Source organism: Sinocyclocheilus grahami, unplaced genomic scaffold (assembly GCF_001515645.1).
Source record: "Sinocyclocheilus grahami isolate Dianchi unplaced genomic scaffold, SAMN03320097.WGS_v1.1 scaffold484.1, whole genome shotgun sequence".
Taxonomy (NCBI): Eukaryota; Metazoa; Chordata; class Actinopteri; order Cypriniformes; family Cyprinidae; genus Sinocyclocheilus; species Sinocyclocheilus grahami.
Window position 1 is genome coordinate 427265 of NW_015505663.1, and position 9356 is coordinate 436620.

The 9356-nt window shown below is 40.3% G+C and overlaps 1 protein-coding gene and 1 long non-coding RNA gene across 7 annotated transcripts in view; one reads left to right on the forward strand and one right to left on the reverse strand.

The window, feature by feature from the left end:
* pparaa (peroxisome proliferator-activated receptor alpha a) overlaps nucleotides 1-9356 on the forward strand; it is a 58229-nt gene that overhangs the window by 17901 nt on the left and 30972 nt on the right. For 5 of the 6 annotated variants that reach the window (XM_016236223.1, XM_016236225.1, XM_016236226.1 and 2 more), the window contains one exon: nucleotides 5597-5676. The exons of the other annotated variant lie outside the window; for it this stretch is intronic. The gene's annotated coding sequence lies outside the window, so the exon portion shown is untranslated. The remainder of the gene's footprint in view (nucleotides 1-5596; nucleotides 5677-9356) is intronic. 6 annotated transcript variants of the gene reach the window in all.
* LOC107553887 (uncharacterized) lies at nucleotides 1167-1925 on the reverse strand. Its single transcript, XR_001605002.1, has 2 exons — nucleotides 1702-1925; nucleotides 1167-1512 (listed from the first exon to the last, which is right to left on the reverse strand). It is a non-coding gene; the product is annotated as an uncharacterized lncRNA (long non-coding RNA).

Below are 9356 nucleotides of genomic sequence, written 5' to 3' on the forward strand. Positions count from 1 at the left end.
CACAGCTACCCCACCCTTGCGAAATTATGCAGTCGTATCCCGATGAATCAGAAATATTGACGCTAATCCTTACTGATTTCATCTGGAATTATTGAGCTCTTGAACTTTTTTCCTCATGGACACATTATATTTCCCTTGTGTGATACTGTTGCTTATGTTGCTTCAAATTATGGTACTGTTACTGCCCTGTAAAAAGCTGTTTAGAAACATCGTTTTTTTTGTTTTTGTTGAGTTTTTTGGTAGATTTTTTTAGTTTGCACTGGTAGGACAGGGATGGTAAATTTTTAGACAACACCGTACCAGTTGCTTGAGCTTATGATTAATAAATGTCATCTAAGTTTTTACTACTAACAGAAGAACAGTTGTCCTCATTAGCTGACAGGACAACAGGAAACATAAATGTAGTTCACATGGCAAATTTTCTCAGAACGAGAACAAGGTGTGTATGTGTGTAATTATGGCATCTTCCAAGCTTGTGGTAAAATTGAATCACACCCACAGAATCCGTTAAAACATGTTGTAGTCAATTTTCTTTTGATATTTCTTTAATGTAATCCATCATAATTCTTATTTCAAAGTAGCAGATTTTTTTATTAGTAGTTTGAAAGACACTTACATTTCACACAATAACAATGAAGTTATCTTTGTTTGATTTCATTCTTTTTTATTTGTTTTTGTTCAATAGTATTCAAATATTAAATAGTTTAAAATATTATAATAATTTTTAAGTTGTTTATTTGTTACTTTCTGTGCTTTTATGATAAGAAAAACTAATGCATTTCTTTATAGACTATTCCAATCGTATGCTGAATTTTGTCTTTAAATTAATAAATATTTTAAATGAATTAATAATTATTATTATTATTATTATCAGTTGGTGTCAGTCAGTTACCAGAGCACCGCTTGTGTTTCTGTCAGTGCCGCGGCGAGCCGTAAGGGTCATTAAGCGTCTTCTAATGGCAGGCAGAGGTCAAGGAAGTTAATCAGAGTTGATGGAGGGGCCCTCTGAGTGACAGTCCTAAGGGGTTCACCTCTTAATCTCTGTCTGTGTTTTAGTACTCTTTACCTACACAAAGCAAATAGCACCCTCCCTCTCAATGGGGACCAGCCTGCTCCCAGTCTAGCACTTCTGACCTGTGGGTCGTGCCCTTTGTTCCTGTCTCTACAGAGGCTGACCTCAGATTTCACCTCTGTAATTGAGGAGTCCTGTAGACACGTGCCCACGGGGGCCCAGGAGAGACCACCACCGCTGCAAGCTCACTGCTACCTCTGCGCCGGAGGAAAAGGGTGTCTGAAAATATGATGTTGGCCGATCAGATCTTGCGATGGTTTTCTGATCATTTCCCAGCTGTTGTGTTTTCTGTCATGTTGTGCAAATGCTGCTTAATTGGCTTAAATATCTTCTACACATATACTATGCCTTCACAAATCCATTTGGTCATGACTCATGTGTATGTGGGCATATTTCTTATTGAATATTAATTTTTCTCTCTGTATATGTAAACTCTAGACCTTTTGCGTATGGTTTTCTGATCATTTCCCAGCTGTTGTGTTTTCTGTCATGTTGTGCAAATGCTGCTTAATTGGCTTAAATATCTTCTACACATATACTATGCCTTCACAAATCCATTTGGTCATGTGTATGTGGGCATATTTCTTATTGAATATTAATTTTTCTCTCTGTATATGTAAACTCTAGACCTTTTGCGAAAGATTTAGATGCTGATGGACATTTCAGATCTTAAACATGTTGCTTTTTCTGTGGAAGTACAACTCTCGTTTGATGAACTAGGCCACCAACTAGGATTGAAATGTTTTTTAATCTGCGCCAGGCATTTCTTGTTGTGTTTTTTAATAAATGTTTTGCTTCATGGGAGTGTTATGTTGTCTATATTGAGACACTGCTGTTGTTTTTGTTTGTTTGTTTTTGCTGTCTGATGAAAGATTGTAGGTTAAAGAAGCTTATGTTATTCGTTTTTACTCATTGCCCTCTCCACAAAAGCATAATTATGGGTGGAAAATTGCAGCTCGGTGATGTGCATGTGCAACACATGGTTGCAAATTCCTTGGATGCTTTTTGAAGTTTTTCTAGTTGATTGTGCTGGAGACCCTGATGTTCATTCGGGTGGAAAAGGAAATATACTCTAAAGCTCCTACAGACGGTTATTAGGATCTGTGAGCTGGCGAATGGCTTTGCATTGTTTACGTTCATTTACTTCATTATTTTATTTTGTGCATTTGGCGTCCGCTTCAATCTCACATTTAGGTCTGAAAGGGTTAATGTGCATTTTCATATTTAGTAAGGTATTTTTTGACGCATACATTAATGTTTGGAGACCATTTTGTTCTCTTTGCTTCAGTTTTGATATTCGATCAATGTAATGTCATCAAAAGATAAAATTGACATTTGGAATAAGTGATCAGCCCGCTGTGCTTTTTAACCTTGCGAAGACAGCGACCTTAAACCTCCTTGTAGCCATTATTGCTCTCTGGTAACTTTAACCCCAGAAAACATACACGCTTTTCAAATCACATGAGAGTCTTTTTAAAATGATCTCAGCGATGGTGCATTAAAGTGCTCTGAGATTGAGCCCTGAAAAGTACCATAAAGAGTTTGTTTTGATTGGCGTTTGATCATAGTCTCTGAGCCTTGTGAAGGATGGGGCCTTACAGAACAGCTCACTGTTTGGGAGTTGGCAGCCGACCCAAAACCAAAATTGTATCCTCAAATGAACTTTAATGCAACGTACAACACAACACGTGCGCCAAGTCCCGACTCCCTGCTAGCAGGTCCTATAGTAAACAAGCAAGAAAATGAACTCCTGAGAATCAACAACAGAGAATGAGAAATAAAACAGATAATGTATTACAAGAAAATGAGAAGCGCAATTTTTAATGCACACTTTCTCATGTGAGGTGCGCCTTCTTCGTGATTGGCCGGCAGACGTGGCGCAATGTGACGTGGGCGTACCTTGTGCCACAGCGCGACCTGTTGCCATTAGGGAATCGGACTCGGGGGGGACTGGGGGGGATGAGCACTTGGAATTTGATTTAGCTGTAACTGTTGTATATGGGTGCAACTCAGCCCAGATTTGGTGTTGAATTGAGGGTGTGGTGTGCAGTATGTAGGAACCGAGTATGTATGTGTGTGAGAGTGAGTGTGTGTGTGTGTGTATGTGTGTGTAATGAGAGGTCAGTGCCATGAGGGAGCCGGAAAGAGGAGGCCGAGAATGAGGCAAGGAAATCTGGGCGGACCGGGTGCTTTCGGTCCCTCCTCCACATCAGTGTGTGTGTGTGTGTGTATCCTTGTGTGACAGCCTGATGAGCAGCAGCACCCTCAATGCAGCCATGTTCGCTGGTCGGCGAGCATGCTTTTATCAACTCTTTAGTTCACTAAATGCAGAAAAGGTTCGTGATACAGTCCGAGGAACAGGAGCTGCCGCAGGCCCCTCACTAGCACGTTTTGGTATGTGTTTTTGCATTCTCTTTGGGCTCGTTCGCAGTAGAGAGATCATCTGTTTGAACTTGTATTTAATCGCCACATTGAAAAGTTTTGCACTCGACAGTACTGGCATTTTTACAAGAGCGCGTAATAGCCGCACAAAGAATTGTTGGTAAAATAAGCCACAGAATAACGAAATCTTGAGTTCGTTTTTTGCATCCCCACCACCGGACTGCTTCACAAATTATTTCTGGTTCAAAAGGGAGGCTTGACAGAGGTGCACCCTAAAAGATCGAAAAACATGATTGGCAGTGTGCTCTGCTAATTATTCCTCCACCGGGCAGATTCTCAGGTAGGCCACGGCTGCAGTGTGTGTGTGTATGTGTGTGTGTGTGTGTGTGTGTGTGTGTGTATGCAGTCAGTGCAGAGGAAATTTCCCTACAAATTGCGACAGATGTTTCACCTTAACACCGTCTCACCCATACGTCTGACACTTCTCGACTCCTACTCGGGACAGTGGGATGTACAAAGACACCCCAACATTTGCACACTCCACTTTTCCCAGAACCCTCCATCATAATATAGTCGTCTTTTAACTGCTGACTCTTTAACTGTTTCTCGTTTCTGATTGATAGCTATTCAGTGCTTTCGAGCCAGAGGACAGCTTCAAGGATCAAGTTTGGTCTTGGCGGCAGAGCGCCTGCGCGTTTGGTAAATTGTGTTTGAATGGTTCGTAACGGGTGTGAGCGTATGTTTGTGTGCACTCTCCGGGTGAACCGGAGTCTGTGTCACGCCTCTCTTCAACCCTCCCTCCCTCCCTACTTGAGCTATCGCTCACTGGCTGGAGCGATGATTAAAAAAAAAAAAAAGATTGCTCACGTACTCCACTGCCTCTCGGTTTCATCATCAACTTTTTTCCCTCTACTTCAGTTTTCCCTCTCTCCTCTAATTCCCTCCCTCCCTTTCTCTCTCCCTCTCTCTCTCTCTCTCTCTCTTTCTCTCTGTGCAGATAGAAATGTAAAAAAAAGCCTCTGCCGCTGTTTCCACAGTTCAGTCTCCTCCCCTTCACCCAGTCTGTGCCAAGAGAAGGAGGGATTTCTACTACTCACAGGATTTTAACCCTGTAGCACAACCGATTGGCTCAAGCTGCTTCTCTGCCGCTTCAGTTTTTCCAGCACGTCTTTTTCACCACTTCCCTAAACCTGGTCGCTGTATTCTTCTGCGGTTTCGTCACCTCGAGACTCTTTCAAACGGAGCATTTACGGCAGCCGGAGGTGTGTGGCATTTCTCATCCTCGCCAGGGGTTAACGGATCCTTTCCGTTGCTGTGCTTTGAAAATGGCTGTATTCTCCCTGCTTGTTGCGTGTCTCGGAGAAGGGAGGCGCCTGGAGTTCTATCACTTTAGCACAACCCTCTCTCTCTCTTTTGCCTTCCCTCTCTCATACGCACACATACAGTTCTTCTTTCCCTCTCTCTCTGAAAGGAGAGCGGGAGGGTGGTGCGGTGTCGGAGCTTTTTCTGGGACAGGTGCCAATTCCAAACAAAAGACATAAAAAGGCAATGAGTGAAAGATGCCTCGATCGTAAGAAAGAAATGTTTCACGATGAAACGAAAGAAGTTTGTGGCGACCGTGTGTGCGTTCGGCTGAATAGAACTGTTTGAAGCTAAAATTTGAAATACTTTTCTTCTGTCTCTATCTCTCTCACAACACTCTCTCGCTCCTCTGGCGCTCTTCAGCCAGTGAAGGCATTTCAGTCATGGGGGGGGGGGGGAAAAGGGGAGGGGGCTCGGTTTTCAAGCTCCTGAATTATTCATACGCCAGGCCAACGCTGCGATCGGACTGACTGGGAAATTAACATGCAGTGGACATTCTGTTTGTAACATTCCTCATTCAAAGACTTGTTAACTGCAAGACGGGTCGACACACGTGTCTCTCGGGCTGCTTTTGTGGTCAGGGCCCAGTCGTCCTGGACTAGGGGACCACAGGCAGACGTGTAGCCTGGTGCTGGGGACACGCAGCTGGGGTGGGAGGATTGGCTTGGCCCCCCGGCCTACCTCCTTCGGTCCTTGTGCCTGCTGTTGAAAGCTCACTGCCTCTTCTTCTCCTTCTCTCTCTCTCTCTCTTTCTCTCTCTCTCACCCTCCTTCAACACAGGGCTGGTGAAGTGAGTAGAAAAGGCCTTCAGCACTTGTCCTGGAATGTTTCTGTCTACAGACACATGTCAATGTTATCGGGTAAGTTGCGAATATTTGCGTTTTATGTGGTATTTGTACATATTTAGTTTGTTCTTCGTTTCTCTGATATATTTCTTAATTTTTTTTTTGTCTTTAGAATGTGTGTGAAATATTTTTGTTATGGTTTTATGGTTTATACGGGAAAAAAGCGTTTTAAAAAACGGTACGATTCCTAAAGAAAATGGCGTAGGTGGTATGTAAAGGCAGTTCATATCAGCGCCTAACAAATAAGATGTGCCTCTGTACGTAGTGAGGAAGTCGACCTTCCACAGTGCATAGTTTTGGGGCTAATGTTTTTGTGAGTGAGAAGACATTCTTTTTGGAAGTAAGAGTTTTAAATCGGGTTATCAGAAAAAGGTTTTTACGAATCAACCTTTCATTTTCTGATGCCTTTGGTGTGTGTTTCCTGGAGCACTTCAACGTAGTGAATGGACATCAGCTATTTGGGCCTTGTGTTTGATTATCACATTGTGTTGTCATTCATCTTATGAACTTTTCATTGCAATTAATATTTTTTGTCGTTTTTATATTATTATTGAATTGTAACACAGACGCTTATGGATAGAAGCATTGTATATGCCACGTCAGAGCTTAGTTTGCACAGTTTTGCATTAAAATGATAATATATGTGATGGTACTTTCCATTAATTATGTAAATGTCTCAATTAGAGTTGTTCTTAAAAAATGTTTAATTGTTTTTTGTTTTTTGGATGCTTAATATTGATAGGTTTGACATAAATGTAAAGGCATGCAAATTCAACTCAAATTCATGTCATTTTGACTCATATATGTCATTGTTTAAATTTACACACATTTAAATATATCAAACATAACCGTATTTCATTTTAATTCAGTAGAGAACAATTTCTGCAATTTATACAAATTTTAACCTAGGAATATACGTATTAGTTGTACTTTTAAAAGAAGCATTTGCTCAATCTGAAGCATTTATATATTATTTTAAGGCTTTTATTTAAGAAATACATATTACATAAAGATGTCTTTTGAAATTGTCTTTTTTAGAAAAGAAATTGCCACCCCAGTGTTCTTTTTTTCTGTCACACACACACACATACACCCTCTTATTGGCCTCTTAAAAGTAAATGATTCAGAATTTAACAGCTGACTGCAGTGTGATATTTAATTATCATTTTACATAAAATAGCATTGTGTTTGCTCAATTCATGTCATGTAGAATTTACAGGGCATAAAAGTAAACAGTTGTTTCTTCGTTCAAACGAATGATTTTGGCTCGTAGTAGGCTGTTTAGTAGTACGAGTGAGAACACCAGGGGCAGTGCTGATGAAGTGTGTTGGCACAGAAAATGCACTTGGTTGGCAGTGCCCTCCCCCACCCCTTTTTTGGTTGTGAATGGAGTGTTCCAGAGATGATGTATAGTGCAAAGAACAGAGCAGGTGGCATCATCTAAATTACGAAGAGGGGGGTTGGCATAGGAACGGAGATTTTCAGGATAAACGTACCCCTTTTAGTTATTTATACCAAAGATTTCTGCCTTTTTTTTGGTATGAAAATGTTTATGGTTTTGACACAAATGCTGACTAGTTTACGTCGTAAATTAAGAAGCAATATTTATTCTTAAAAATGAACTGAAAATTACAGTTTTAAGGATTAGGATTTTCTGGGATCTTTTTTCAAAAATGTTGTCGTGAAAATAGAAATGCATGTGTGTCAATCTGTGGTGAGGCATTCCCAGACATGCTGAAGTGCAGCGAGCATGTGTGCACTAACTGAGACACCCACCCTCGCTGTCACGTACAGACATACACACACACACCCAGACACACTTGCAGCCATGTGCTCCATAATAGACCCCTGATTCAGCCCTGAATAAATGGCGTAGGTGGTATGTAAAGGCAGTTCATATCAGCGCCTAACAAATAAGATGTGCCTCTGTACGTAGTGAGGAAGTCGACCTTCCACAGTGCATAGTTTTGGGGCTAATGTTTTTGTGAGTGAGAAGACATTCTTTTTGGAAGTAAGAGTTTTAAATCGGGTTATCAGAAAAAGGTTTTTACGAATCAACCTTTCATTTTCTGATGCCTTTGGTGTGTGTTTCCTGGAGCACTTCAACGTAGTGAATGGACATCAGCTATTTGGGCCTTGTGTTTGATTATCACATTGTGTTGTCATTCATCTTATGAACTTTTCATTGCAATATTTTTTGTCGTTTTTATATTATTATTGAATTGTAACACAGACGCTTATGGATAGAAGCATTGTATATGCCACGTCAGAGCTTAGTTTGCACAGTTTTGCATTAAAATGATAATATATGATGGTACTTTCCATTAATTATGTAAATGTCTCAATTAGAGTTGTTCTTAAAAAATGTTTAATTGTTTTTTGTTTTTTGGATGCTTAATATTGATAGGTTTGACATAAATGTAAAGGCATGCAAATTCAACTCAAATTCATGTCATTTTGACTCATATATGTCATTGTTTAAATTTACACACATTTAAATATATCAAACATAACCGTATTTCATTTTAATTCAGTAGAGAACAATTTCTGCAATTTATACAAATTTTAACCTAGGAATATACGTATTAGTTGTACTTTTAAAAGAAGCATTTGCTCAATCTGAAGCATTTATATATTATTTTAAGGCTTTTATTTAAGAAATACATATTACATAAAGATGTCTTTTGAAATTGTCTTTTTTAGAAAAGAAATTGCCACCCCAGTGTTCTTTTTTTCTGTCACACACACACACATACACCCTCTTATTGGCCTCTTAAAAGTAAATGATTCAGAATTTAACAGCTGACTGCAGTGTGATATTTAATTATCATTTTACATAAAATAGCATTGTGTTTGCTCAATTCATGTCATGTAGAATTTACAGGGCATAAAAGTAAACAGTTGTTTCTTCGTTCAAACGAATGATTTTGGCTCGTAGTAGGCTGTTTAGTAGTACGAGTGAGAACACCAGGGGCAGTGCTGATGAAGTGTGTTGGCACAGAAAATGCACTTGGTTGGCAGTGCCCTCCCCCACCCCTTTTTTGGTTGTGAATGGAGTGTTCCAGAGATGATGTATAGTGCAAAGAGCAGAGCAGGTGGCATCATCTAAATTACGAAGAGGGGGGTTGGCATAGGAACGGAGATTTTCAGGATAAACGTACCCCTTTTAGTTATTTATACCAAAGATTTCTGCCTTTTTTTTGGTATGAAAATGTTTATGGTTTTGACACAAATGCTGACTAGTTTACGTCGTAAATTAAGAAGCAATATTTATTCTTAAAAATGAACTGAAAATTACAGTTTTAAGGATTAGGATTTTCTGGGATCTTTTTTCAAAAATGTTGTCGTGAAAATAGAAATGCATGTGTGTCAATCTGTGGTGAGGCATTCCCAGACATGCTGAAGTGCAGCGAGCATGTGTGCACTAACTGAGACACCCACCCTCGCTGTCACGTACAGACATACACACACACACCCAGACACACTTGCAGCCATGTGCTCCATAATAGACCCCTGATTCAGCCCTGAATAGAGTTCCCACGCCTCAGTGTGTGTGTCTGTAATAGTTCAGGGTGTAGACCCCCCCACGCCCACCCTTTTCAAAAGATACTTGTGTACTCTCTCTCACACACACACACACACACACACACACACACACACACACACACACACACACACACACACACACCACAATC